Source organism: Anas acuta, chromosome Z (genome assembly GCF_963932015.1).
Source record: "Anas acuta chromosome Z, bAnaAcu1.1, whole genome shotgun sequence".
NCBI classification, from domain to species: Eukaryota; Metazoa; Chordata; class Aves; order Anseriformes; family Anatidae; genus Anas; species Anas acuta.
The window spans coordinates 19,031,268-19,058,670 of NC_089017.1; the positions used below are offsets into that span (position 1 = coordinate 19,031,268).

Sequence of the window (27,403 nt, forward strand, 5' to 3'; positions counted from 1 at the left end):
ACAAAATCTAAGGGGAAAATTACAGGTCTTATTGCAAACAGTACAAAATGCTCCAACATGCTTATGAACAGTCAGCTTTATGCTATCAATAATTTAACAATGCCTAACATAAAAACTGTTTTGCCCCTTTGCCTGCTGTATACTCCTGTATAATAAGTCTGTACAGTCTATATCACAAATGTAAGAGACAACATTTTGCAACAGTCTTATCCACAGTGCTCTCCTAGAAGTGCTATGCACCTAAAAATATGGTAAGCATAACAATGAAACAGAAAAAAGTGTATCTATCTGATAAAAAAGGGAGCAAGAGGCAGAACTTTCCATAAGAAGTGCTTCACACTTTGTGGAAGTCATCCAATTTCCAGGCTAAAAACATATTTTAAAGAATTTTTTTCCCAAATCATGTTGTGGTTATTGTGATGTAGGCACATTCATGTAATGCAAGGAATTTCTTATACATTTTCTTTGGGTACCAAAACATTAAGGAGGTGCCTGGATGCCAAGAGTATTCAGTGTCACATTCCTGAGGAGCAGGACATGAATCAGTATTCAGCAGCTTGTAATTCCCTGTGCTTAAGCCCTGAACTGGTGCCGGGTGCTGTTGCTCCACTGGAGGCAGAAGACCCTGGGATCCAAAGAAATCAGCCAGGCCCTAAGGAATACAACACAGCAGATCCTCTCAAAGGATGAAACCCCAAATGCCATCAATTTGCGGTGAGTTCTGCACATAACTGTGAGAGAACATGTTTTGTCGCTGGGCTAAACACCACAGCTTCTCCCAGAAGCCCTAGCCCTTCATCTAAACAAGGCTGTAATCTCGTGTAATCTTGCTGGTTGCTGGTGAATTAACCCCCCGGGGCAGGCTTCCTACACACCACCTAACACTGGTGAGCAGATAAGGACATCTGTGGGAGACTGCAGTGCATGGTCGCCTACTCCAGCAGAGAGGTTTCCTGGGTTGGTTACTGTTTGGTTTACGTTAATGTTATTTTGATTATTTATGTCACGGCACTGTTGTATCAGCTGCTCAGGAAGGAGAAGGTGGGACAACATCTTCCCAGCAGCTCCAGTGTCCTTGTCAGAGCAAGAAGTACTCTTCTTGTTTGGTGGAACAAACCTTCCTCTGCCTCCTGAGACTGTTCCCCACTTACTGGAGACTCTGGACGTTCACATTCTGCTTAGCAGTGGGAAAAAAAAATGTTGGGGTATTTAAGGCATGCACTTCTATGGCTGTAAAATTTGCTCTCAACAACCTATAGTCTGGATTACAAATGCCAGAAAAATTATAATAATGTCTCTACTACTTTTAGATATTGATCCCTCAATCTACCCTGTAAAGAAAATAACAATTACTGCAACGAATATTGGAGATTACAGCTAAACCTCAGGAGCCTTACAGCTACGGCTGCAGACTGGGAGACTGGCTTATCTTCTGACTCATAACCCAAACAAGCTCCTGAATGTTCATTGTACATGGGAATAGATGAGAATGCTCTGGAGGAACAGAGCCAGGAAGAACAGTACTGAAGGTAGATAAGGTCAGACCAATTCTGGTAATAAAGGCTAATTAGTAAATCAGCAATGGAGTGTTTCAATAATGTAGGCTGCATTGCATCAGAAAAAGGAGAGACAGAGAGTACCACGTGTTTGAGGAGATGGAAAAACCCCAAAGGAATGAAGTCAGCACTACTGAAGAATTACCTTTATTTAACCATTGAAGGGCTGAGAATTTGACCCATCTCAGATACTTACAGTTATATTCACTCAGAACTTTTTCACTGTGGAGACCAAAGAGATTCAGAGAGGACTTTACCTGGAAAGGAAGGAGATGAATGATGTTTGATATTAAAATGACGTATCTTGTCTTGAACAGGAGATTAGCTAGAAAGTTAACATCCCAGTAAAACCTCTCAGTTCACTTAAAAGAGATTTTCAAGACTAGAGTAAGAAGTCATTTAAACACTTACAAATATGAGCTGACATGTCCTGTTGCCATGAAGAGAAGAAATACTAATGTCAGTCTAAAATAAAAGATAAATTATGCAAGTCATACCATGAGTCCATATCAGATGTGGCACCAAACATTATTAAGAGTAACAATGCACTACTAGAAGAGGATTTACAGCAAAAGTAAAACTAAACAAAGGAATAATTGCCAAGTATGTCATTAACTTTTGCCTCGCATGTCAACAGGCCTGACTTTGTGCAGTGCAAAGGAGTGGGAGTAAGAACAGCAAAATTTCCTCTGCTTAAGATCACAGTGGCATTTTTATGAAGCCTCCACATGTGAGCCCTCCCTACGAGGGCTGTGACACAGCTGTTCAGACCTGCAGATACCAAGTAAGAATGAAAGACAGTTTTTAGTAGTCTGGTAAGAGGTGACCCTTCTGTACATATAGAGTTACAGAAACTAAACGGCGAGGGGCTGTTTTCACCATAAACCACCTGCTGTGAGCACTTGCAGCACCATAGACATGGCAGTGGCACTCAGAACGGTAGTTGGTTCACCTTTCACATCACTGTCACTGGGGTGGTAGCTACAGGTCCTGCTTCTAGAGCAGGATCCCAATGGCTGCGTGAGTCTCTGCACCTAGGAATAGCAAAAAGTCTGTCTCTTCTCCTAGGAGTTCAAGAATCATTAAGGTTGGAAAAACCATCCCCCTACCACCACCAATGTCATCCACTAAACCATGTCCATAAGCACCACGTCCAACCTTTCCTTGAGCACCCCCAGGGACGGTGACTCCATCACCTCCCTGGGCAACCCGTTCCAATGCCTGACTGCTCTTTCTGAGAAGAAATATATCCTCGTTTCCAACCTGAACCTCCCCTGGAGCAAATTGAGGCCATTCCCTCTACTCCTATCACTGGTCATCTGTGAGAAGAGGCTGACCCTCAGCTCCCCACACCTTCCTTTCAGGTAGCTGCAGAGAGCACTGAGGTCTCCCCTTGAGCTTCCTCTTCTGCAGACTAAACACCCCCAGTGCCCTCAGTCACTACCCATAGGACTTGTGTTCCAGGCCCTTCACCAGCTTCATAGCCCTGCTCTGGACATGCTCCAGGGCCTCGATGTCCTTCTGGTAGCGAGGGGCCCAAAGCTGAACACAGCACTTGAGGTGCGGCCTCACCAGAGCAGAGCACAGGGGGACGATCACCTCCCTGCTCCTGCTGACTGCACTATTCCTGATACAAGCCAGGATGCCGTTGGCCTTCTTGGCCACCTGGGCACACTGCCGGCTCATGTTCATATTTCTTTCTCATCAGAAAGGAAGGATAGAAAGCTCTGAAGACTAGGAAGACCAGGCTGAGTGAAGAGTAAATGAAACGATGAGATTACATAGGGCAGAAAAGCTCAGTATGAGGTGAGAGTGACAGGATTTCACGTGGCTTGTTCAAAGTTCTTTGTTGTAGTTGTTGTTGTTGCTTTTATTAATTCCCAGGTAAGATCAATCATCATTTAACAGCTTTCATCAAAAGATTGACAGCCTTCGTTCAATTCTACTCAAACCACTAAACATTCCTGGGACTTCCTCTTCAGTTCCAGCTAAACCAGGTCAGAATGGCATTTCCAGTGTTTATAGTACAGAAAATCTGCAGGCCTTTCTAAAGATACCTCCTGCCTTTCCTCCCCCTTGTCTATAATGATGCGACAAAACATTGCCTCCCTCCACCCCCACCCCAGCCCCCAAATTGTCTCCCTCCCCATGATCAGTTCAGATCATGATAAATCAAAAAGATGCCATCTACAGTAGTCCTGGTGTGGATTTTTTGTTACAAAATGGAAACTGTCGGGACCCATATTTAATAGAGAAACATGAATTTAGAGGGATTATTTTACAGTATCAATCTGATGTTGATCTATATTGAGTTGGCAGAAAGGTTATTTTGATTATTTTTTTTAAGGGAAATTGATGATTTATTTTCTCATGAGCACTGTCTGGAGTTTAGTAGACTAAACTCTTCTTTCAAATAACTAGTGTGGAGAAAAGGTGTCATTCCTGTCTTGCAAGGGGGCAATCCAAGATTTTGATGGAAAAGTCCTTCTTTCAGAGCGTCCAAGGATGATGGTATTTGGGCAGCAGTTAATCTAATCAGCTACAGGTTTTTGATCCTGATGAGTGCTCCAGACTGGACTCTGTGATGCTCCAGCTTTAAGAATGCCTTTTTCTTGGTCCTTTCTGAAGAAAGGCTCAGCAGTAGGTGAAAGAAGGTGATTTGTTAACCAGTCTCTCTTCCTGCTTTCCATATACCTTTTGTGTTCTGGATGCTAAGAAAATGTGTGTGATAAACAGCTGCAAAGTGGAATGAGTAGGAGGATGTAAATTTTGTGAATTCCAGGAAGACTTAGTCATGAGTTTCTCCCTGGGCAGCACTGTCATTTGGATGTCTAACTGACAGAAACAAATAAAAAGGAAAAATTAAAAAAAGCACAGATTTAGAGGATTTTATTGGAAAATCAAATTCAAAATAACTTACCCTCTCAAATAACAAGTTGTGAGTAATAGTTGTGCCTGACAATACAGTTCTGATGCTTACAGAGACATTTAGGGTACATATATAGAGCTTTTAAAGAACTGTGAAGGGAGGCTGTGGCCTCTGATCGCCTGGTGAGGAATGATTCATGCCCACGCTCTTCATGACAAGCACTCCTGGAGTAGACTGACGGCAGCAGAACTTAAAACAAACCTTGTCTTGGTCCTTCCCAATCCAAGAGCCTTTCATATCCATTCCACTTCCCCCTGCAGTCCCAGCTCCTTGGGACTGGTGCTGCACCCTGCCCAGGATGATAGAGCACATCAGAAAATGTCCCATTACTCCCTGGCAAAGGTGACCCCCAGCTTGTTCCCGCCTGCACCTATAGCTTCTGGGCAGATGATGGCAGAAGCCCTTCACTGCGATGATATAAATCTAAGGGTCCCCTTGATTTCAGGTGGGAGCTGCTAGAACAGTGGAGTCTGGAGGGCATCTGGGATGCATTTGATTGACCTCTTCAGAGCCAGCCCACCCCTCTGTGCCCCTGCAGCAGTGCTAGCTGTGCTTAGGGTACCAACCCAAGACAGTTATCGAGAGAGAGTCCTGACAACAACCCACAAGTACAATGATTTTATCTCAGGAAGGCAACATTTTGTCATGCACACAGGGGATGTGGAGGAGCACAAGACCCCTGAAATGCTGAAATGTTGAAATGCTGTTGGGTTAAGAGGTGAAAGCATGCACAGCCCACATCCTCACTGGCTATGTGGAGCAGATCCTGGAGTGAAGTCTTCATCATCCACTTTTGGGTTTCCTGCTGGGAAAAACTAGTTGGTCCACAAGAAAAAAACATACATGCACAAATTAGCATGTATGGTAGGTGGGCAATCATCAAGGCAGGGCTGGAGGGGCCAAGCTGCAGGGTAACTTATGCAAAAATGCATTCTTCAGTACCTTCTGCTCCTTGGAAAATCTAGAGTCTCCAGTCCCTCACAAGCTAACAATGCCTTAATTGGGAAAAAAAAATAAATAAAAAGTAAAAAAATAAAAAATAAAAAATAATTAAATTTGCCATTCCTGCTTTGAACATACTTGTAAAAGGAGTAAGATGGAAATACTCCATTTAATAGTGACCCCAATGTGATGTACATATATGGTGTCCCTGTCCTGGAGAGCTAGCAGGAGTGCTAGCTGTATTCAGCTGGGGATTTCCAGAAGGTCTGAGAGTTTTCCTTTCAGTCTCTGTGATGAGTCTACCAGTGAGTTCATGGATTCCCCCCTGACTCATCCACATTCCTGCTACCCTCCTGGCTGGACCCTGGGGCTTTCATTAACCCCCTCCACACCTCTGGATGCAGCTGGGGTATCTCAGCAGCAGGGCTCTTTGGCTAACTCATCACCCTGGCACTTGTTTTATTTCCCAGAAACCCATGTCACTGGTGTAGCCTGAGTGTACATACCACTGACCACAGAGCCTCACTGGAGCCACTTCCCATTCCCTTTTCCTGACTTTCCTAAAATTAAATTTCCCACTTAATTTCTTCTTGTTGTTTCACTCACAGCAGTGAGAGTTATTCTAGAGACCAGAATTTGCAGCTGAAGACTAACCAGCACTACACACAGTCCTTAGCTAAAGCAGGACTCTGCCCTCAATAAACCATTTTCTGACACTATGCACTTGACTGTATTTGTTATATTGGAGGTTATTATTCAAAGCCGTACACTGTAATATGCCAAGCATTACATTTAAAAACAAAGCAAGTACAAGGTATTCAAACACAAGAACAATAACTTTTGTTAAAAAAAAAAAAAAAAAAAAAAAAAAGCAAGCCTGGCTGGAACTATATTTCCAATTAAAGGACTTGTAGTAAAACTCAGCTGCTGGGTAGGAAGTGCAGGTGGCATTTTCTGAGTCATTATTGAGCCAATTTACCAGCTTGATGTGAAGGGGTCATTGCACTGCATTACATATAAGAGATATAAAACTGAGATCTTGGTCACATGGTATTCATTAGTTTTGATGTATAAATGATAGTTCTTTTTCTTGGATGAACAGAGTAGATATTTTTTTAATGGCTTTTCCTTTGTTTCTAGGAGAACCTACCTCTCAACCTAAGTTGTAATTTTGATTTTAAACTTACCAAGGTGAGATAGTGCATGCAACACTGTTGCTACCTGCAGCAGGCACCACTTAATGCACAACTTTCACAGCAGGAAGGGCAGGAAGGGGGGAATTCTGTTCTCTGGTGCACCAGAGGAGATACTACATTATTGCAATTACTGCAAAGTGGCAAATGTTATTTTAATGACACCCAGCTTGGTAGTTTCCCAAGGGTGAAATCAATATCTTGATGGTTAAACTGAAGCTACTGTTATATTACTGAGAACATATGTATGACCTCATTGACAATATTCAGAACATTGAGCTGAGAAAGGGAAATCTCCCTGATGAAATGCTACAGACTTCCAAATTCATCTGTGAAACAGAAAAGACGTTCATTTAGATAATGCTAGAAAACAGCAACAAAGTAGAGACAGCTAATTATAGGCAGGGTTCCTTCTGCTGCTTTTGAACATAAGCAGTAAAAAGGTCACTCTGTCTCTAATTGAATTGTGCTATGTTGTGCTAATCTACCTAATGTCCTGTTTGCAAATATAGCATCGTCTTAGACACTTTGTGCCATGTGGGCTAACATTCAGATTGTGCTCTTCATTGCACTTGTGCATTTTGTAATTAAGTAACTGTGATATCAGAAAACTGTTGTTCCATTTATAGCTTTACATTCCTATGAATGGACATTGTTACTGAATTCTTTCATAAAACCTCATATTTATCTCACATATTTAGAATTTTTACTTGTAAAAATACTCTTCCATTTGAGCCTAGGGAGATGTCTTGCAGATGGTGCTAGGAACTTTACTTCTGATAATAAGAATGCATTTTTGATCCTTCATCTGAAAGCAGGCATTATATTTACCATGTGCTTTCAGAAACATGTGTAGGTTACACTTTGCTTGTCTGCCCCTGCTCTGCCCAGAGAAATGGGAAGTATGTTGTAGGTTAGGAGGGGATTGTTTCTGATCTGTTCATTAATTTTTAGAAAAGATAACCTTAGGAGCAATGTTGTTTTTGCAGATTTCTATCTGTCTTGCTCCTTCCTGTTCTTTTAAGACTTTGTGGTACACTTTTATGGAATTTCTTGACACTGAGTTAGTCAGGACTTCTGTAGTGAGGAAAACATTATTTAACATCTATATGAATGCCAGTCAGATACCCAAAAAAGTGGGTTTGTTCTGTCCAGACAGTATGACTTGGTAGGGCTGGGAAATCCTGCAGGAACATGCTCCTAACCTTTATGTGTTTTCATTGCTGAAGAGTAAAGACGTGTGTAGAAGATGCTTTGCTCTTTCCTGCTGTGAGTTGCTCTCAACTTCTCTCCTAAGTTACCACTTTAACAGCCTTAAGCATGCCTGACTGTGTCCCTAAGGACTCATCAGATATTCCACTTCATGTGGAATGAGATCAGTAATTCAACTTGGTGTCTTTTCTTTCAATTCTTGTAACTGAATGGCAAACATTTCACCAGTTTGCCATCTTATGGGAAATTGGTTTGGTTGGCTATGTTGTCAAGAAAAGGCAGGAAACCAACAGAGACAGGTAAATGAACATGCATTTTTGGAAACTACTTATTAAGGACACATCTATTTATGTCTGTTCTGAACACAATTAAATGGATGGAAGTATTTCCAAGACAGCAGTACTTCATGTTAGAAGGTGGAAAACCTTTCTAGTGCAACAGAGGAAAAACAAACCTACCCCACCATCCTTTTATAAGAATAGACAGACATCAATAGTCTTTGGGTCAGGCTCTCCATTCCGATGTTCATTACTTAGGTTAGATTGGGAGTAACTCATTAAACTGGCTTTGGGTTTACACTGAAATGATAAGGTCCTGGCCAAGTCAAAGATTTACTTATTATTATTTCATGGTCATTAGGAGCTGGGAAAATACCTTTCCTAGTGTCTATAGGGTTCTTCTTTCAGTGTGGAATCTCTTATCATCCAATTGCCATGTACTGTTTAGCATACCAACTCTCCACCAAAAGGTGAAACAGATTTGTAGGAGGCTTTCATTTGCCCCTAGGAATTACTATTGCTAGAGAACTGCCTGATTTAGAGATGTGGAGGTAAATTTGAGCTAAGCATGGACAGTATTTTGTTGAAACATGGCATGTGAGTAGGTGGTACAGATAACTGTAGGCTTAACATTGCAACAGGTGAGATGGTAGCGTGATTTTATGACCTTTTATTTCAAAAATATGCAGTTCATCTTAAATGGTAATAATAATAATAACTACCAAAGCAAGCAAGTAAAAGCAAAACATCAAACAAAAACATTTAATCATGAAATCTGCAGCATACAAATTCTGTGGATTTTTCAGAATGAGCAATTTGTTAGTAAACATGAGATTTTACAGAGAGAAATGATGTTATAGAGAGGTGTTTCATAATTGCATTACTGTACCCTTACTGGCTGAATACCAACTGGTTTGAAATTGAGCAATGCAACCATAACTTTATTGTACATGACTTAATAGATATTGTCCTTGGCTTACTGAAATTGGTAACATTTTACGGCAATCTTCTTTGCAAACAAAATCTTGCTCTACAGTTCTGTTATGAATCAGCAGAATCCAGCTAATCATTCAGATGAACTTCTCTAACTTTTATTATAAGAAAACTTTTTTAAAGAACATCAGTATTGATATGCAATAGTTAAAGTGAGAACTTAGAAACTGAAAAGGAAGCTTATATGTGAAAAATACTTGTAAATTATTTTCAAGTGCAATACCTATTCAACTATTGGAAATAGAAATAAAATTCCATACGGAGGGTGTCCAGATCCAAAAAAATATTTTTTACAGTTCTCTTTCACTGAAATTTATTGAGATAACATGCTCAAAATATACTGCTTTGTAAACAATTTGTATTGTCATCTGAAAACTACTGTCTCATTGACAGTCAAGAGATTAACATGAGGAAAGCAGTTCAGCCTCAGTGAGACCTGAAAATGCAGCTATCCCTTTCCAAGTCATTTCTACTCAAAGTCAAGAGTTTTAATAAAAACACTAATTATAGTATAGTACTCCTATAGCAAATGTCAGTGGTTCTCTGAGTGACAAGGAAAGCACACATTTCATTAAACAGCATGTGAGCAGAAGCTGGCCTGGATTATCCCTTGTTCTTAGGATGATTGCAAAAATTACTAAAAAAAATATCTTCATATCATCTGATGAACCTATCAAGTAACTATAGGTCAGAGGATTTTTGTCTAAAGATTTTTCCAGTTGAAAATGTCGTATTTTCCCACAAAATGTTTAGAGTGTATCAAAATCCAGCACACGTAAATAATTTTGAAACTAAATTTTGAAAATCTTCCAAACAAGACTTGCAAAACAGAATGTTTGGAATGCAATTATCTTATTAACTGAGGGTTGTTTTTTTGTTGCTGTTTTATTCATTTATTTATTAATTTATTAATTTTATTGCTTCATGTCTGTATATATTCACAAGTTGGAGATTGTATATGATATTATGCAACAAATCATATGCAAACAAACATAAAAATATACAGTTTAAAAAAAAAATGCTTAATGAAATACTGTAAAATATGTAAAAAATACTGTAACAAAAATATTTAATATAGCATTCACATTTCAGAGGAATTTGAAATATCTATGTTTCTGAACGGAAACAAAAATAAATTTTGGATGTAGAAGTTTCTAAGAAGAGGAAGCTGAATTTCCATTGCTCTCATTTAAGCTGTTCCTGCAGCTATCAAAGGTCAGCACATTCACTGAGCTCTATCTCAGCACCATAAACCCACACAAAAAAAAGAGTTATGCCTAAAAACTTGTTCGTTTTTGAAAACTCATGTATATTCAGTCACCTTTGACTTTCATGCTCACTTTCCAAAGACTATTGCACATTTTGAGTGTTAGCATCATAAACACCCAGAGAACCAGATGGTGACCCTAAGAATCTCTCACCTCTATAAATGTTAGAAATATAAAGTTATAACTGAAATACTTGCTAATAGGAAAATATAGCAAAAAGCTGTTTTGCTTAGGACTATGAAAGATCTTTCTTGGATCTGATGGCTTTAGGCAATTGACAGTGTTTTGTGAGTAATCAGTTCCTCACAGGAGGCCTGTGTATTTGTTGGGCAGTGATGAAGCAGTGGTTGGAATGAGCTGAGTGTGTGTGGGTGACAGACAGCAAATCTCTGTAGGGAAGTTTGGCACACGTCTGTTAGACCTGGCAGGTCTGCTGTAATTCATTCTTCAAATAAAAAACAACGTTGTTTATTATTGTTGCTGTTGTTGTTATTTATATATAAATCACCAAAGTACTGTATTCTGTAAGGTACATATAGGCAAGAAAAATCTGAAAAGTGTATGACCATGGAGAGAAAAATATTGCAACTGAATTCACAAATTCACAACTTGAACAATCTCTGTATTTGATGATTTCTTCTCTGAAATTAAGAGATTAAAAAGCAGACCATCATGTATAAACTGTTTTTGATGTGTAAGTCTGAATATATTTGCAATACTAAATCATCCTATCAATTACTTTCAGTAGAAAACAGCTGAAAGTAATTGCAGATTTTACGTATATTTTGGTACTTGCTATCTGCTTCATTAAACATCACAGCATTAAGCAATGTAAATTCTGAGATCTTGATGTGTTAATAATCACTTCCAAAAAAAAATATCTAAAACCACCATGACGGGCTGACCCTGGCCAACAGCCAAACACCCAACCAATCTTCCTCTCGGTCCCATCTCCCATGGCAAGGGGAAAAATCAAAAGCAAGAAGACTCACAGATCAAGACAATAGGTAAAGCAAAATCTGTACATATAAGCAAAGCAAAAAGAGGAACTGTTTCACTGCCTCCCATGGGTAGGTGGACATCCTGCCACATCCTGGAAAACAGGGCCTCAGCGTGAGTAACGTTGCTGGGGAAGAAAAGCACTGGAACCACAGACAACCCCACTTCCTCCTTTGCCTAAGTGTTTATTGCTGAGCAAGACATCGTAGGGCATGGAGTAGCTCTTTGGCCAGTTTGGGTCAGCTGTCCTGGCTGTGTCTCCTCTAAAACTTGCTCAACCCCAAGCCTCCTTGATGGAAGGGAGAAGCCTTGATGTTGTGCAAGCAATGTTCAGCAATTGCCAAAACTCTGAAGTGTTATCAATACCATTTTAACCACAAATGCAATTCCAGATGCTGTGAAGAAAGCCAGCTCCATCCCAGCCAGACCCAGCACCATCACACACAAGCAACCTTGCTTGCCCACAGTATACAAAGTGCTGACTGTAATGGGGCAGTCCGGATGCAAGACAGCAGGAGTCTGCTGCAGACGGTCTAGCACTCTTATATCAGAATTTCCTCCCTACCATTTATTTTCCACCTATGTTAGGTATAGTATTTGCTTTGTGTAGGAAGTCTTGGTTGAAAATTGCATGTGGGGTTCCTTATGTTACTTTCTGTGTCCAGAGTAGGGTTCAGATAACTTCCAGGAGCTAAAAATATATCTTAAAGTTGAGCAGCATTTTTGGGCTTCATGCACCTTGGTCAGCAGCATGTGATTAAGAAAATTCAGATGTCATACTGGGCAGACAGAATGTACCTCTCAACAGAACATAGTCCTAGCAAAGGTGACATGGAAGGAAGATACAGACATCAGTCAAACAATAATTTTGAAGAATACTTTTCCACATTGTAAGCAGACGTTGGACAAGTACAGCTTATCCAATCTGATGTGGAAATCAAAGTAGCACTAAATCATACCATGGAAATTGCTCCCACAAGAGTTACAGATGGTCACAGAACTACCCCTTTTGTATGTTTTGTCTCTCACAGCAATTTCATGCAACACAAATACAAAACACCTTCTTGCTCTGTGTTGCAGAGTCTCTCATCCTCACACAGGGAAAACATCAGGCAACCAGCATAACAAGACTACATACAGAAATCCTATGAATGATCCTCTTCGTTTTTTGTTCTTCCAACCTGAGAAAAGGTATTTTAATTATTTAAGAAGGACACATATATCATAATATGAAAAGATTAACTTCAATATATACCTCATAAGAAATGTTCTCTCAGGTTAAAGAGCTGAAAAGTAAAGCTGAAATTTTAGTACCCACTGTTTCTTGACGCTGGTAGTCAGTGACTGAGTTCTAAATGCTAGTCCCAGGATTCCTTTTTTTGTTTGTTTGTTTGTTTTTTTGTTGTTGTTGTTGTTGTTGTTTTTTTGCCAGATATACTTTCTTTCCCATTCAGTTTACTCTGTAGTCTACACCTATACGTTGTTCCTTGCTGCACTTAACATATGCATTAATAATATGGTGTGTCTAGGCTAAAATTTCTAAATTTCTACCTCTAAAATAAGATATATACCAATTCTCAAATTTAAAAGTGTGTTAATATCTACTATATTACAACACAGTAATAAAGGAATGGGCAGTTCTTTCTGCCCTTCTGTCAAGACTAAAACTGCTGGACGTAAAAGCACTACAAGAGCAACCTGCTGCTCAGCTTGTCCAGCTGACCCTAGTTAACAATGGGTTCCCACCTGATCTTCAGGCTGCAGAGCTCATATACAGCTATGTCTAGGTGTCTGCTTGACCCATTATTCACATTTTATCACAGCATTTGCAAGTTGAGCTCTATGAGATATTGAGAACAGTATAGATTACAGACAGAAGGAAATCATTTAGGTGTTCAAATATTCTTCAGGCCATAGCACTGAAGTGTCAAAATTAAAGGGCAAGGATAGAAATAAACTCAGAAGAAAAGCAAACAAGATCAGGTGCAATATGCAAGTCCGTACAGAATATTTTTGCTTCATACAAGGAAAGGAGAGAAGAGAGTGAAAGAAAACCTCAAATCTATTGTTAGAATCTTGTTTCATCTGCAACCACAGACTTTAAGCCTTAATCTTCATGACAAGATACATGAAGTTTTAATGGCTATAAAATCTCTTTATAAATGTACTTTACTATAACTGGACTTAATACTCTATGTAGAATTTCACATGGAAGCCTATTAAGAGTTAATTTTGCTCTTCAGTGTGTCATGTAGGAAGAAATTATAGTGACGATATTCAGGAAAATTTGCTTAAGGGACTAACATTGTATTTGTTGAAAAATTGAAGTAACACAACTTACCATTCACCAAAGAAATATAGGAATTTCAATCGCTGGGTGAGAGTAGCTTTAGTATGAACAAGGTAATATGAATAATTTAAGAATTTTGATTTAAATTGGTTAATGAACAACTGATAAGTTGAGAAAATTAATAATAATGATAATAATAATAATAAAAAGAGCCCTGCACAAGCCCTGATCTAAAGAATTAATGAAACAAGAAATTAATAGAACTACAGAGAAAAAAAAAAAAAAAAGTAAATGCCCCAATGAAAAAAGTTATAGTGGACATTACTCATTAACCCTCCTTTCATTAAAAAAAAAATAATAATAATAACCTGTTCATAACCCCTACAATGGTTGTGTGATTTTGCAGTTAAGGGGCCCCTACAGATCAGAATGGCTCTTGATTGTGCAACTTCGTACATTTATAAAAAAAAAAAAAAAGTCACATTTGGTGGAAAAATTTATTTTATTTTCTAGTCATTTTCCACTCTACTTGACCTTGAGATTTTTGAGGGAAGGACCACATCCTGTTCACCCTGCGCAGGGCTTGAACCTCTAGCATGCTGAGGTACCTCAGCAGGTTTCCAGGCCAGACAGTGCAGCACACAGGAGGGGACAAACAACAAGATCGTTTCGATGACAATGTTCCTTCCTAAATATCATGACCCTCCCAACAGAGTCGGGGGTAATAAACAGTTCTATTCTTAAGCCATCATCATTCTTTAGGGACAATCCAACGAGGAACGTAATATTAGGACAGAACAAACATATCTAATGTCTAATGGACCTTCACAAGGTGAATGGGTCTGCCTAAGGCATCCCTGGGCAACCTTTGAGGCACTTATTCATTTCTATTTCTAGCTGAGCAGCATAGTCATGTTACTTTGAGAGGGCTGCTCTGTTTTCACGTGCAAAACAAGAGAATATAAATGATGACTGCAACCTGAATGTGAGCATACCAGTTCTTTTTTATGAGTTTTGAAGTTCATATGTAATACACATAGCAAAACCCTTGTTTCAATATTGTGTGGAAGGAATAAAGTTGGTAATATTACTTTGGGACTGATGCTCAATGGAAAGACAGAAGGAAAGACAGAAAGAAAGACAGAAAGAAAAGACAGATAGACAGAAAGAAAGACAGAAAGAAAGACAGAAAGACAGAAAAAAAGACAGAAAGAAAGAAAGAAAGAAAGAAAGAAAGAAAGAAAGAAAGAAAGAAAGAAAGAAAGAAAGAAAGAAAGAAAGAAAGTTAAAAATGATGAAAAACAACAACAAACAATTAAAAACAAACACAAAGAGAACATAACCACTTAAGGCTCCTGTTTACACTCTTGCATTTAATAGTGCAGAGAACATGTTGTGCTCTCTGCAGTTCAAAGTTTTTAACGACCTCTGGTACAGTTGCCAGTCACAAGTATTTTTATGAAATGAAGCAAACTTTACTTTAAGCTGGGAGCTCTTAAACACAAAAGCACCTTCATGAGTAGACTCTACAACTGCTGCTCCATTCTAGTTAGAGTAGCCTGGGGTAGATGTTCAATGTGTAAGAGACAGAAGGAGTTTCACAAGAGCAGGATCATTAAGCCTGTCGGACTTTCCCGTTAGCCCCAAAGAAGAAAGGACATGGGGAAAGAGGTGGGAGATGCTGGTGTTCTGGACTTCAGCAGCCTGCTATGAGTGCCTGGGGATACAGGCTCTCCTCTCTGTGACAGGCAGAGAAAGGACTTGGGTGGTTAAAATGGGTTATGCTTCAGAGTTGCACCAGGAGAAAAATGTCCCTGGCTTCTCTCTGCTTTCTAGCCTCAGCAGAGGAACTCATTTCAAAATCCAGCTATACAGTGTAGTTTGCCACATGGAGACAGAGCAGCATCAGTGTGACATTTTTATAACTCGGTACTTCTTTTATGATTGCTGCTCTCATGGGGTTACACACTAGGTGTGAGAAACTTCAGGTATAGCTGAGCTCCTGTGCTGGACAAGTTCTTGTGTGTCAGCTGAAGTCATTCTGTGTACAGTGTTGTCATGCACACTTATAGCTTCAAATGTACAGATTCAGACACTTTTCACTGAAGCTTAAATTACTGCCCTTTGCTTCAAGGCTGAACGAAAACATAGCTTGTTATTGTGGCTCAGCTGACGCACATAACTTGTTCCTCCCAAACACTGAGACCAGTGCTTGAATCTTGAGTGGGCAGGGCACAACCTCAAAGTATCTAAATGGTTGAGATGATGTTTTATTGGTTTCCTCTCGTGCTGCAGCTGTACAACTGGAAGGAAGTAACAGCACTTAAAGCAAGGGGCTGTATGAAAGCTCTGGGTAAAGATGGTGCTGTCTCCTCACAAGGAACTGCTGTTTTTGTGTTTACTCTGGACACATAGCACATGTTAACTCACTGGTCCAGCAGCAAATTTACCTTGCAGGGTATAGCTATCTATTCACCTGTTGATGCTACTCTCACAAACATCTCAGCCTTTCTTGCTTTCTTGTTCTAAACGCACACAGCTGAGCCACCAGACAACATGACAGCTAATGCTTGATTCTCCAAGATTTCCAACATCACAGAATCACAGAAAGGTGGGGGTTGGAGGGTACCTCTGGAAGTTATCTGGTCTAACCCGCCTGCTCAAGCATGGATACCTACAGCCGGTTGCCCAGGACTATGTCCAAATGGCTTTTCAAAATCTCCAATACCTGCTGTCTATTCATTAATACCATAAACTATGGAAGAGTTTCACTGTTTCACTGATTTCCTTTATTTTCTTTAAATTTTTTCAATGCAAATATTCTACACCTTATTAAAACAATAACAAGAAATGTATTCTTTTAAAGCATATCCCATCCATATTTTCAGTTGCTATGCAGACTAACAAGACCATTGGAAGTATTAATCATAGAATCATAGAAACACAAGGATGGAAAGGACCTGCAAGAACACCTAGTCCAACCATCCTCCTAGTCTCTAGTTATCCATGTATTCTGAGGTCCTTCCATCTTCCCAGTTGCAAAGCTTAGTAAAGCCCAGCCAACTAGATGGATGATTATCCCAGGAATAGCTTTCAAATGTCTGATCACTATGGTGAGTCTCCTCCACAAGACATCTGAAGAAAACACCAGATCACGGAGCAATCAGAGATGATACTACCTTAATTAGTGTTTAAGAGGCAATGTTCTCAATCCAGCTTCTTCTTTACAGGTATGCAATAGCAGGATCTCCATGGTTCTTGTTCTTAGCTATGCAGGAGACAACGTTTGCCAGACCTGTGTGTTGTCAGCTCCAGAGCAGCTGTGCTATAGAGCACAGTGCTCCTGCAGTGTGTCTGGTACCTCTGTGAGACCACTGTCCTGGGGATACAGAATTTTGTGTCCCTTACCTTTACAAGGGAGAGCAGACCTCCTACAACCCTTTCACATTGTTTCTTGCCACTGGCCACAGTACAGTTCTCCAGCAAGACATCAGAGAGACAACTATCCAGGAGGACTCTAACATTAGGAGGATCTGCCTTGTGGTTCTATGGGAAAGACAGCTATGATGCATCTCAGGAAACAGCTAGTACACTCAGTGTAATGCCTTCACTGCCTTAGGTCACCCAGTGTGAGGCCCCCGTCCTTTAGGCTGAGCTCAAACAGTTTTCTATGCTGCAAAGGAAATACACAATGAGCAGAAGATGGGGAACAAGAAGGGCAAGAGGTGCAGAAGGTTCAGAAGGAGATAGGGTTTTCTAAACTCCTTGAATAAATATGTGCCTTCTCTGCATTTTTACACAGTGGAGCACATTATTGTACACAAGTTTGATCCACAGCTATGGATGCAAATATACACATGGTAGACAGAATTTAATGTAATAGATTTAGATAAGAAAATATGAAGCCAAATTCCCTGACTCGCATTCATCTGTTGTAATGTACCTTCAATGTATAACTCTTAAAGGCACTTGCTGATGAATTCAGCCCTTTTACTTCCAGTATCAGAGATACTCATGAAAAGATAACAAAGTCTATAAACTAAAATAGAATCTTCCATCAACTCTGACACTGATAATACATGTTCCTAATGAAGAGAAACACAGCTCATAAGACTGACTAAAATAGTAAAGGATATGCGTTGATGTGACCTAACCCCAGCAGCATTTCTGTCATAAAGGGAATGCTTGTTTTGTGCTTGTCAGCATATGTTTACATCTCTAAATTCTTTTGTAACAAGTACTATATGGGAGTTGCCTTGTAATTACGTGAGAAAACCTCAGAGAGAGACCTGAAGGGTAAACCACAAACTATGCTATTTTTGAAACTCTTGTATTCTGTTAATTTCTGCCTGACCTTTTCTTGAGGTGGTCTTGACCCTACTTCTACTTACTAATCACAGTGCCAGTCTCATTCTTAGCTGCCCGTCTCTCTTCTTCTGGGGGTTCCCTTGGATTCTTAAAGATATTCCAGGATTACCCAAAGTCCCAAAGTCTCCCAGATACTTTTTTTTTTTTTTTGGAGAAATGCATGTAACTTCTCTTAAGTTTTAACTGCAGATAGAGTTCAAGATAGTATGGGGCTTCCACAGTATCCCAGTAAATATATGTATGATACACATACCTATACTGACTATAAACTTTCTGCTGCTAGTCAACACCTTGTGTTGAAAGACAGAGCAGTTAGGTGGAACTGTGGTTTTATGTTGTGAGTAGATTTCGTTATGCCAGAGAAGAGCTGTTGTTCTTTGAGATGAGGCATTCACAATTGTAAGATGAATGTTTCATGGCCAGCCACTGTAAGCCTCATCATTTTCTTCTGTTTCACTCAAGTTGATCCTTGGATAGGAGAATTTCATGGAAAAGTAAAAAGATAGTGTTGTTTCAGCAGACAGTACTTTGTTGAGTCCAGTCACATGAATCGAAGGGTTCAGTACAAATAAAGAATAGATTGAGATCTGTCTTGTTCTTTGTTATTGCCAATGACATGCACACACCAGAGATCATTCTGGTTAAACCCTAGCAACCATGTAGAAAATTTGGATGGAAATAGAACAGGTTTGTTCCTGTTGGTAACTGTATTATGTAAATAAATAAATAAATAAATAAATAAATAAATAAATAAATAAATAAATTTATTTCAGTTTCCAGATCTCTGGAAAACACAACTGCTTTGGGCCACAAATTGCCCAAGAAAACACCTGTGACAAAATCTAGGCAAGCTCTGTGATAGCAAGAGCCTAGATAAAAGTATCAATAATGATGGTACTGTTGCTGTCTTGATAGGCTGCTCTTGAGAGCAGAGACCTGGGAGTCCTGGTGGACATCAGGCTGACCATGAGCCAGTACTGTGCCCTTGTGGACAAGAAGTCCAATGGTATCCTGGGCTGCATTCAGAAGAGTGTTGCCAGCAGGACAAGGGAGGTGATCCCCTCTACTCAGCCCTGGCAAAGGCATACTTGGAGTACTGTGCTCCAGTTCTTCTCACAACAGTCATGTTAATTCCTTAAGCCCCACCAGGGGCACCGTGAGAGCCTTCTGATGTCACCACAGAGTCACTGTCACCCGGTGGCCTCTCAAAAGGCAGCTGGCCATAAGAGTCCTGAGTGTCCAGCCTGCATTGAGTCTGGCTAGTGGCACTCGAGAGGTTGAGATCCTACTGCTGGAATGTGACAGTTGGAGGTGTTTCGAGTGGAAGGCACGACATCGCCATTCCGGTGGCACATGAGATGTCAAGGTCCTTCCTTTGGTATGAGAGACGTGAGGTCCTTCTGGGTGGCAGGTGAGGCACCCTGGTCCTTCTGGTGGAACTCAAGAAGTCAGGGTCTTTCTGGTGGCACGTAAGATGTTGAGATCCCTTGATCTGGTTGCAGGCAAGGCGTCAAGGTCTTCCTGGTGGAGCGCAAGGCATCAGAGTGCTGTTGGGGGACCACTACTCTGAGGTTCTGGCAGCGACCTGCAAAGGAGGTGTTGAGGACCAGAGGCGCTTGACACCCGCTAGTCATCAGAGAAGCGTCCCGCAGACAACAAGCATCTCCACGCCAGGACAGAGGTGGGCACCATGAGCCAGCCACGCCAGGAGCTGCCAGCAGAGGTGCCCAGAGAAGAGTCATGCACCATCTGCCTGGGCCCGCTGGCTGACGCAGCCCGGCTGAACCCCTGCAGGCACTCCTTTTGCGTGGAGTGCATCAAGCCATGGGCTGCCCACAGAGCCACCTGCCCACTCTGCCAGCGCCCCATCCTGGCCATCGTGAGGCTGGTGCCGTGCTCCATGCGGGCTGCCTCAGCCCGACGGCCCTGGGAAAGGGCCCAACGCAACGCAGGGCCAGCACGGAGGCGGCAGCAGCGGCGGCGAAGTCCCTCCAGCTACAGGTCCTGCAGCACGTCACCCAGTCGCAGGGACCACAGCCCCTCCATGCCACGACAGCTCGTCCGAAGCTTCTCGTGGCACTGGGAGCAGGACGGGCACAGACGGCCCCGGTCCCCGCTCAACACCAACCCCGGGGACACATCATGGCTGCGCAGGGCCCAGCAGGAGGAGCCGGGGGCTGGTGACCACACAGGCCACCAGCCCAGGCCCCGCATTTAAAGAAAAAAATAAAGAAATCCTAAAAAACAACCCAGATGGAAGTAGTTTGGGGGATGGGAAATTATCATGGGGTCAGGTAACCAGGTGAGGGCAGCAGCTATAATGGTGACCATAGATGATGTACTGGATGATCTTCAGGGGTCCTTTTCATCCTCATCCATTCTGTGATTCTGTGATTCTGTGATTCTGTGATATGTGAATCAAGCATATTTTCAAGGCATCACCTAGAAACCAGTGACTTGGTAATGAGGATTAATGGCGAGATTCACATCCATGTCTCTTAAAACAGAAAGTAGAAAGCATAGGTATATATCCTAAGGCAGAGGACAGTCTTGCACAAATGAAAGACAGAAAAAAGCTGAGACTGAAGCTGGAGTATTTGTAAGTCAGTATGTATTGTAAGTCAGTTCTGTTACACGGAAATCCTATGTGTAGGTCCTTCATAAGGCTCACTTACAGTGGGGATTTGTTCTCCCCCTGATTATCTGGGTTTTAATGAGAAATCCCTGCAGGAGGACAAAGTAGCATATTTTAGTTTTCCAGTTTGGCAGTTTATTTTTTCATACATTTTTCTTTTGGAATTTATAGAATACTTTGTTGAAGAGCAGTTAGCACTTCTTTTGGATGACATATTTCCCATATATACATTTTCAGGGGAGTAATCTGAGATGTAGCAGCAACAAGTGCAAATGAGTTCATTAAACTGAAATGCCACTGAGAGTCACCATGATAACTCTATCACAGTTTGAAGTAGGTTGTCACAATTACTCTCATCACACAACTGAAACTGATGAGAGATCTGGATTACTGACCTCACGGAGACAAGGACTGGAACTTAATTCCATACCCACTGATGATGTGTGGATGCTATCACACAAAATTCAGAGGCAATATGCACTGTAATTAATGATATATTTAGCTAAAAAAAAAAAAAAAAAAAAAGTGCAATAGAACAGTAAGGCTTTTTTTCTAATTTTCTTTCTTTTTCTAGTAAAAGAAAAAAAAAAAGGTAAACCAAACAAACAAATAAAAATGATTTGCAGGCCATACTGATAAGGATGACCTTTCAGCTGTACCTGTTGGAGGGACTGGCAACCATTCTTATGGGAAGTGGTTTGACCACACTGACGTTAATGTTTCCTTGCTAGGTCCCTTGTTTTCTCATATGACTTAGCCATGTCTACAACTGTGTTGTTGCTGTTACAGGCCAGTTGTCCTATTTTCCTGCCCAGGTTCATTAATCAGTGGTCCCTGGCAACACTGAGACAGAGCTTTCCTAGAACTGAAAGAAAGAAAGGTAGAATTCACAAATAATCACTAAGTCACTATTTCTTGGACAAAATTCCTACAGAGGTTGGCTTTACTAGCCAAAAAATTCCTGGGAAATTTTTCTCAAGGTCTTACTGGACTTTCCCAAGAAAAAGAATATGTAAATTTTTTTCCTCAGTAAATATCCATGCTAAACTCCTATGCAGTCTTTGGTTAGAATCATGAGCAAATGATGAAACAATACATAAATTCCTTTTGCAGTTCCCTTCCCTGGTCTCTATTCTCTTTGCTGAAACATACCAGTTTTTGTTTTGTTTTGTGTTTTTTTTTTTTTTTTTTTTTTTTTCAGGATTTGAGAGTAAGATTTCCCAGAAGAGAGACAATCTCCAGAGGCTACTATATTGAAAACCATATTGTTGGCACTTGTAGCAGCTTCTTGTCAACAGCTTTAAATGCAGACTCATACAACTGTTTATTAAAAACTCCTGCAAACGTGAAGTCATACCAGCCTCAATCTGGAAGATTAATTCATCCTTCAAGAATAATGATCTAAGTGTGCAGTTAAGCGTCCCATCATGTTCCTCATAATACCAATACCTGGACAATTTGTAGATCTTCATAATTTGATGATGACTCCATGACAAAATTATATTTGTATATAGATTATAAAACACTTTATGAGCATGAACAGACAGACATATGTAGAACTTCACCAGGACCAGCCCTACACATGCTTTTTGATACCTCCTCCGTGACAATTGCATTTTAAGATTTGTCAGAGGGATGATTTTTAGTCTAACATGATCCCCTTAAATTGCATAATTCAAGTATTTTAATTAAATTGTCATGCTGGATGCCTTGAAGATGACAACTATTTTATCAATACAGTTACCTATGTCAAACAGACCCATAATTATGTCAAACAAGATTGTTGCCTTCTTTTGACAAGATCTGAATTCCATGAAAATATAAGTAACATAACCTTTTATACTTTGCAACATGTTAAGTCAGAGCTGAGTAATCTAAAATGAAATATGAAAACATAATGTTCTGATAAGTTCAAAAATGAATTCAAGCAATTAATTTCATTTTTTCTAAATGCAAGTTTATTGAAATACATGTAGATGTATTCCACCTAATTGCAAACAGTATTTCTTCTAAATGGATCGTAGTGCCATATTTTAAGTAGATGAATGTTTATTCTGAACTTTCTTGACCAGTTGCGAAACCAAAGTTTCTAATATTAATAATTCCTCTTGGATAAGACAATGAAGGTAAGAAGGACCAGACAAATGGTTTCCTTACAAGTCTGTGATAAGTGTTGTTCATGCACATCACATGATCTTTCTAGGATGCTGGTAACACACCACAGATCACAACCTTCACAAAATATGTGCCTATCAAAATTCTGTTATACTATGGGTAGTGTTTAGTATGTAATGGACAGAGCTCTAACAGGTATGTACAGTGAATAATCCATACCAAGCAGCAGTAACTAAAAAACAAGCTGACAAGGATGAACCAGAGCCAGGAGTGCCAAATCACCCAACCAGCCCTGATCCTAATGGAGCCATCCATGACATTTCCATTTTTACCTAACATTCCTTGTCCCAGCATATGGGGAAAATCAAGTGTAATTTTGTAATGAAGCAGGAAAGTAGGTTTAGAATGAAAAGGAGGAGAGGGTGAAGTGGCAATTTAAAGCTAAGGAGGGGCATACAGGTACCCTGTCACATTGAGACAGGCCCATGGTCCTTCAAACCAATACATGCCACAGCCAGAAGGGATGTCACACAGATAGCTCACACAGCTCTACTTCCAGAAACTGAAGCAAACATGAAGCTGCTGCTGTATCCATGTCTTTGGTCTCTACTTTTGTGTAGCAGAACCTGACACTAGAAAAAATCTTCAGTCTCCAGCTGAGCAGTGTATTTATACTGTCCTTTCTTGTGATCTTTTTCTACTGTTGTAATGAAAAGCCTGCCCATCAGCCTTGTTTAATAAGAACCTACTTTATTTGGACTCTGAAACTATCCTGGGATATGCGAGCAAGGTAGGTGGGGCATGAATTGAGAAAGTCACTGAAGTGGCATATTAAATCCAAATGAAGACTTATGGGCATTCTGCACACACATACCTGCCCTTCCATACATGTTTTTGGGACTGATGATGTGGACCGTTTGCCATCACACCAGATCTGTTGGCGTGCTGATTTAGGAAGAGAGTTTCCATCCCTCAGACATGAAGCAGATTTTCAATGAGCAAGGGGAAGACCATACAGGCCTGGGCAAAAAAAAGTGGGACATCAGGCCTGAGAATAAAGCTGTCAGCACAAGACTGAAGTATTAGAATACAAAACCATTCCTGCTCTTCTCTTCATCTTTCAGACATAGATCTCAATACACAGCATGGTCCAGATTTCTTCACCGTTCAAAAGAATAGCTCTGCCTACTGCAGCCAGGAAAACTAATATACTTTTGTGTTGGAAAGCAAAGGGCTGATGCCTCCTAGGTAAAGGGATTTTGGTCCTTATTAACAGATAATTTGCCTTACGCCTTTTGGCCAGATGAGAACTATGTAACCAGATAATTATTAAGTGCCGAGGTTCTGAAAAGGCATTTGTGGTTGTGTCTGTCTAGGAATAACCAGCGGTCACTGGCCCTAAGGTGTTAAACCTGTTTTGCTGGGCTCTTACTTCCAAATCAATCACCTTCACAGGGCTGTGGAGCTCCGAACTGGTGCAAGCCTGTTTTAGCCACCCACATTTTCTAAAAAAAATCTGTGAAAGAGTAACTTGCCCTTGCAGGCTCGATACCAGCTGAGGACTGGTCTGCCTGACAGCCTGCACAAGGCCAGTGCGTGACACGGGGGCTTTTTTACCATTGTGCTCTCTGCCTTGAGCATGGCAGCAGAAGTGTGCTCTGCATTCCCATGCCTCCTTCATCCACATGAGGTTTGTGTTGGGGATGATCTGGTGAGGCACAGACACAGCTTTCCTTCATAAGAGCCCTCAGAGGTGATTTCAGGGTGACTGTAAGCTAGAGTCCTGAGAGCTGGCTACCCTGTGGCTCTTGAGCTCAAGCTACTGCCACCTCTGGTGCTGCACTGGTGGGGACTGTTGTCTCTGTACCATACCTGCATCTCTGAAGAGATGCCCCAAGTGTGGGTAGAAGTTGGATGCCCACTCTGGCTGGATGCAGCAGAGTGGCTCCTGACACATGGTGCTGCAGAGACAGTCTGCAAGGAGCTCACAGAGTATCCATGCCCCATGTCAGAAGGCCTCTCTGCTCCTCCTGTATAGCAAATCCTCTGTAGCCAGTGCTGTAGACAAGTTAGCAGAGTTTACCACAGTCATCATAGCCAGTGCAGGGTTATATTCTGCTTAGCTTCTGTTAACTTTGGATTTCGTGTCTGTGCTAAGCAAACTTTGCTGCTTTTGAAACAGCTGAAATTGCTGACTTACATAAGGGCATATTCATTGTAATACATCCCTGCAGATAAATAACCAGCCCGCTGACCTCAGAGGAGATGGACATGGCAGCAGGAACATTGTTTCCAGTAACACTGGCTGGAAATTTTCCAGATGATTTTTTTTTTCCCTCAGAAAACACTGATCTGATTAAAAGAGCCGGTAGGGAAATGACTTGATCACTGGTCAGAGTTTTCAGTGGAAAACTAGTGATGCTTTTTATATGATTGGCCCGTATCATTTATGTTGTATTATGCCTTTACTTAAAAGTTAAAATGTAAAGAAGTCTGACCCAAATGACTTAGCCTAAACAAAATAAGGCCTTTTCCAAATAGAATATTCCATTTACAGGTATTCTTGGCATTTCAAAAATCAAATACCTGAAGAAAATTTGTTTTGTAGTAAATGCCAACCTTTTGAGTTTTCATGTTGAGCAAGGACAAAAGGTAGGACTAAGGTGCTGAAAATCCTCCAGGGGTAGAAGTTTTGCTTCTGGATTGATTCCAGTCCACATAATGCAACACAGCTGTGGAACAAATAAATACCCACAAAGATTTCACAAAGAAGATGACTAGGGCTTTCTGAAGGCTAGAGGAAGTTAAGAGGACAGTGGGTCAGATACTTAAAACAGCTTGTTTCACTATACAGATGACAGAGAATAATGGGGAAAAAAAATCTTTCCTTTCCTGTAAAAGGAAATCCTTGAGAGGCAGGATCTCCCTTCTGGCACAGAAGGTCTTCATTCTAGTAATGCCCAACCATCATTGAAGCAATGTAGGAGCACTGAACTTGACAGTTCAGTGTAAAGTAGAGCAGCAATCTCATGCTGACATAGTTTTCTCTTGTCCACTGAAACATTAAAGTATCTTCTTTTACCATTGTTTTGAAAACAAAACAAAACAAACAAAAACAAACAAACAAACAAACAAACAAACAAAAAACAACTCAGCTAATAGGAGAATAAAGTATTATCAAAATGAGGAATTCTGAAATAGTTTCTAGTTGCTTTGGTAAATGATATGAAGCATTGAAATAAAAATATACGAAGGGAATTTAAGCATTGCTTCACTTCGATATTATTATTATTTTTTTTGGCTTGAGGATCTGTTGGTTTGTTCTTTAGAGATGTGAAGACACGAAACTTTCATACATAGCTATCCAACTGAAATCAAGGTCTATCTCTTGAATAAATGCTTAAGATGATTACAATTAATTTACAAACTGATACAGACATTGAAAGCATTCAGATTCCTACTGCTCAAATAGAGGGGGAAGAAAAATAAATAAATAAATAAGCCCTAAATCCCACTGCAAAACATGAAAATTGGAGGTCCATTATCTTCATTCCTTGAAAAGATACAGAGAAAAATTCTTTAATGTGTTTAAAAAATTTGGGCCATATTTAGATGATTTTGCTTTGATAATGTTTGATATCAACAGTGCTGGGAGGCTTTCTTCAATCCTGCCTGATTCCAGCACGGTTCACCCAATATCTGCTTGTATTTTGTGAACAGTTAATTTACCTTTCTCAACTAGCTTTGCCTACATTGGTGGCCTACAGCTAACAACAGATACCATTTCCTGGTACTTGAGTCAGACCTGAAACCCGGTCAATTCAGTCAGTCTGGCCATCCTTTTCTCATGGTTACCCCTTTGACTAAGAGTCTTCATCAGGATGAGGGTATTGAAGATGAAGCAGCATGATAAAACAGAAACTCCAACATGGACAAACCAATGTGACACAACAGTCAAAAGAAAAAATGAGAAAAATTACTAAGCTCTACATTCTACTGGCTGTAAACATCTAAATTTAAACCTCAGTGTTAATATTTTTTCTGTCCTTAGGGAAGTGCACCAGGGAGTCTGTTTACAGAATCACAGAATCACAGAATCACAGAATCACAGAATTTCTAGGTTGGAAGAGACCTCAAGATCATTGAGTCCAACCTCTGACCTAACACTAACAGTCCCCACTAAACCATATCCCTAAGCTCTACATCTAAACGTCTTTTAAAGACTTCCAGGGAACAACCCTTTCGGTAAAGAAGTTCTTCCTAACATCCAACCTAAAACTCCCCTGGTGCAACTTAAGCCCATTCCCCCTCGTCCTGTCACCAGGCATGTGGGAGAACAGACCAACCCCCACCTTGCTACAGCCTCCTTTGAGGTATCTGTAGAGAGCAATAAGGTCGCCCCTGAGCCTCCTCTTCTCCAGGCTGAACAAGCCCAGCTCCCTCAGCTGCTCCTTGTAGGACTTGTTCTCCAGGCCCCTCACCAGCTTCGTCACCCTTCTTTGGACCCGCTCAATCACCTCCATGTCCTTCTTGTAGCGAGGGGCCCAAAACTGAACACAGTACTCGAGGTGCAGCCTCACCAGAGCCGAGTACAGGGGGACGATCACCTCCCTAGCCCTGCTGGT

At 40.7% G+C, this 27,403-nt stretch overlaps 1 long non-coding RNA gene across 2 annotated transcripts; it reads left to right on the forward strand.

Moving 5' to 3' along the window:
- The first annotated feature begins 545 nt into the window (after positions 1-545).
- Positions 546-27,203, forward strand: LOC137848329 (uncharacterized). 2 transcript variants are annotated; one of them, XR_011091291.1, is made up of 3 exons: positions 546-714; positions 18,944-19,439; positions 19,531-27,203. It is a non-coding gene; the product is annotated as an uncharacterized lncRNA (long non-coding RNA). The 2 variants fall into 2 exon arrangements; XR_011091292.1 differs by lacking the exons at positions 18,944-19,439; positions 19,531-27,203 and adding exons at positions 2,194-2,340; positions 3,265-4,574.
- Positions 27,204-27,403: the final 200 nt, after the last annotated feature.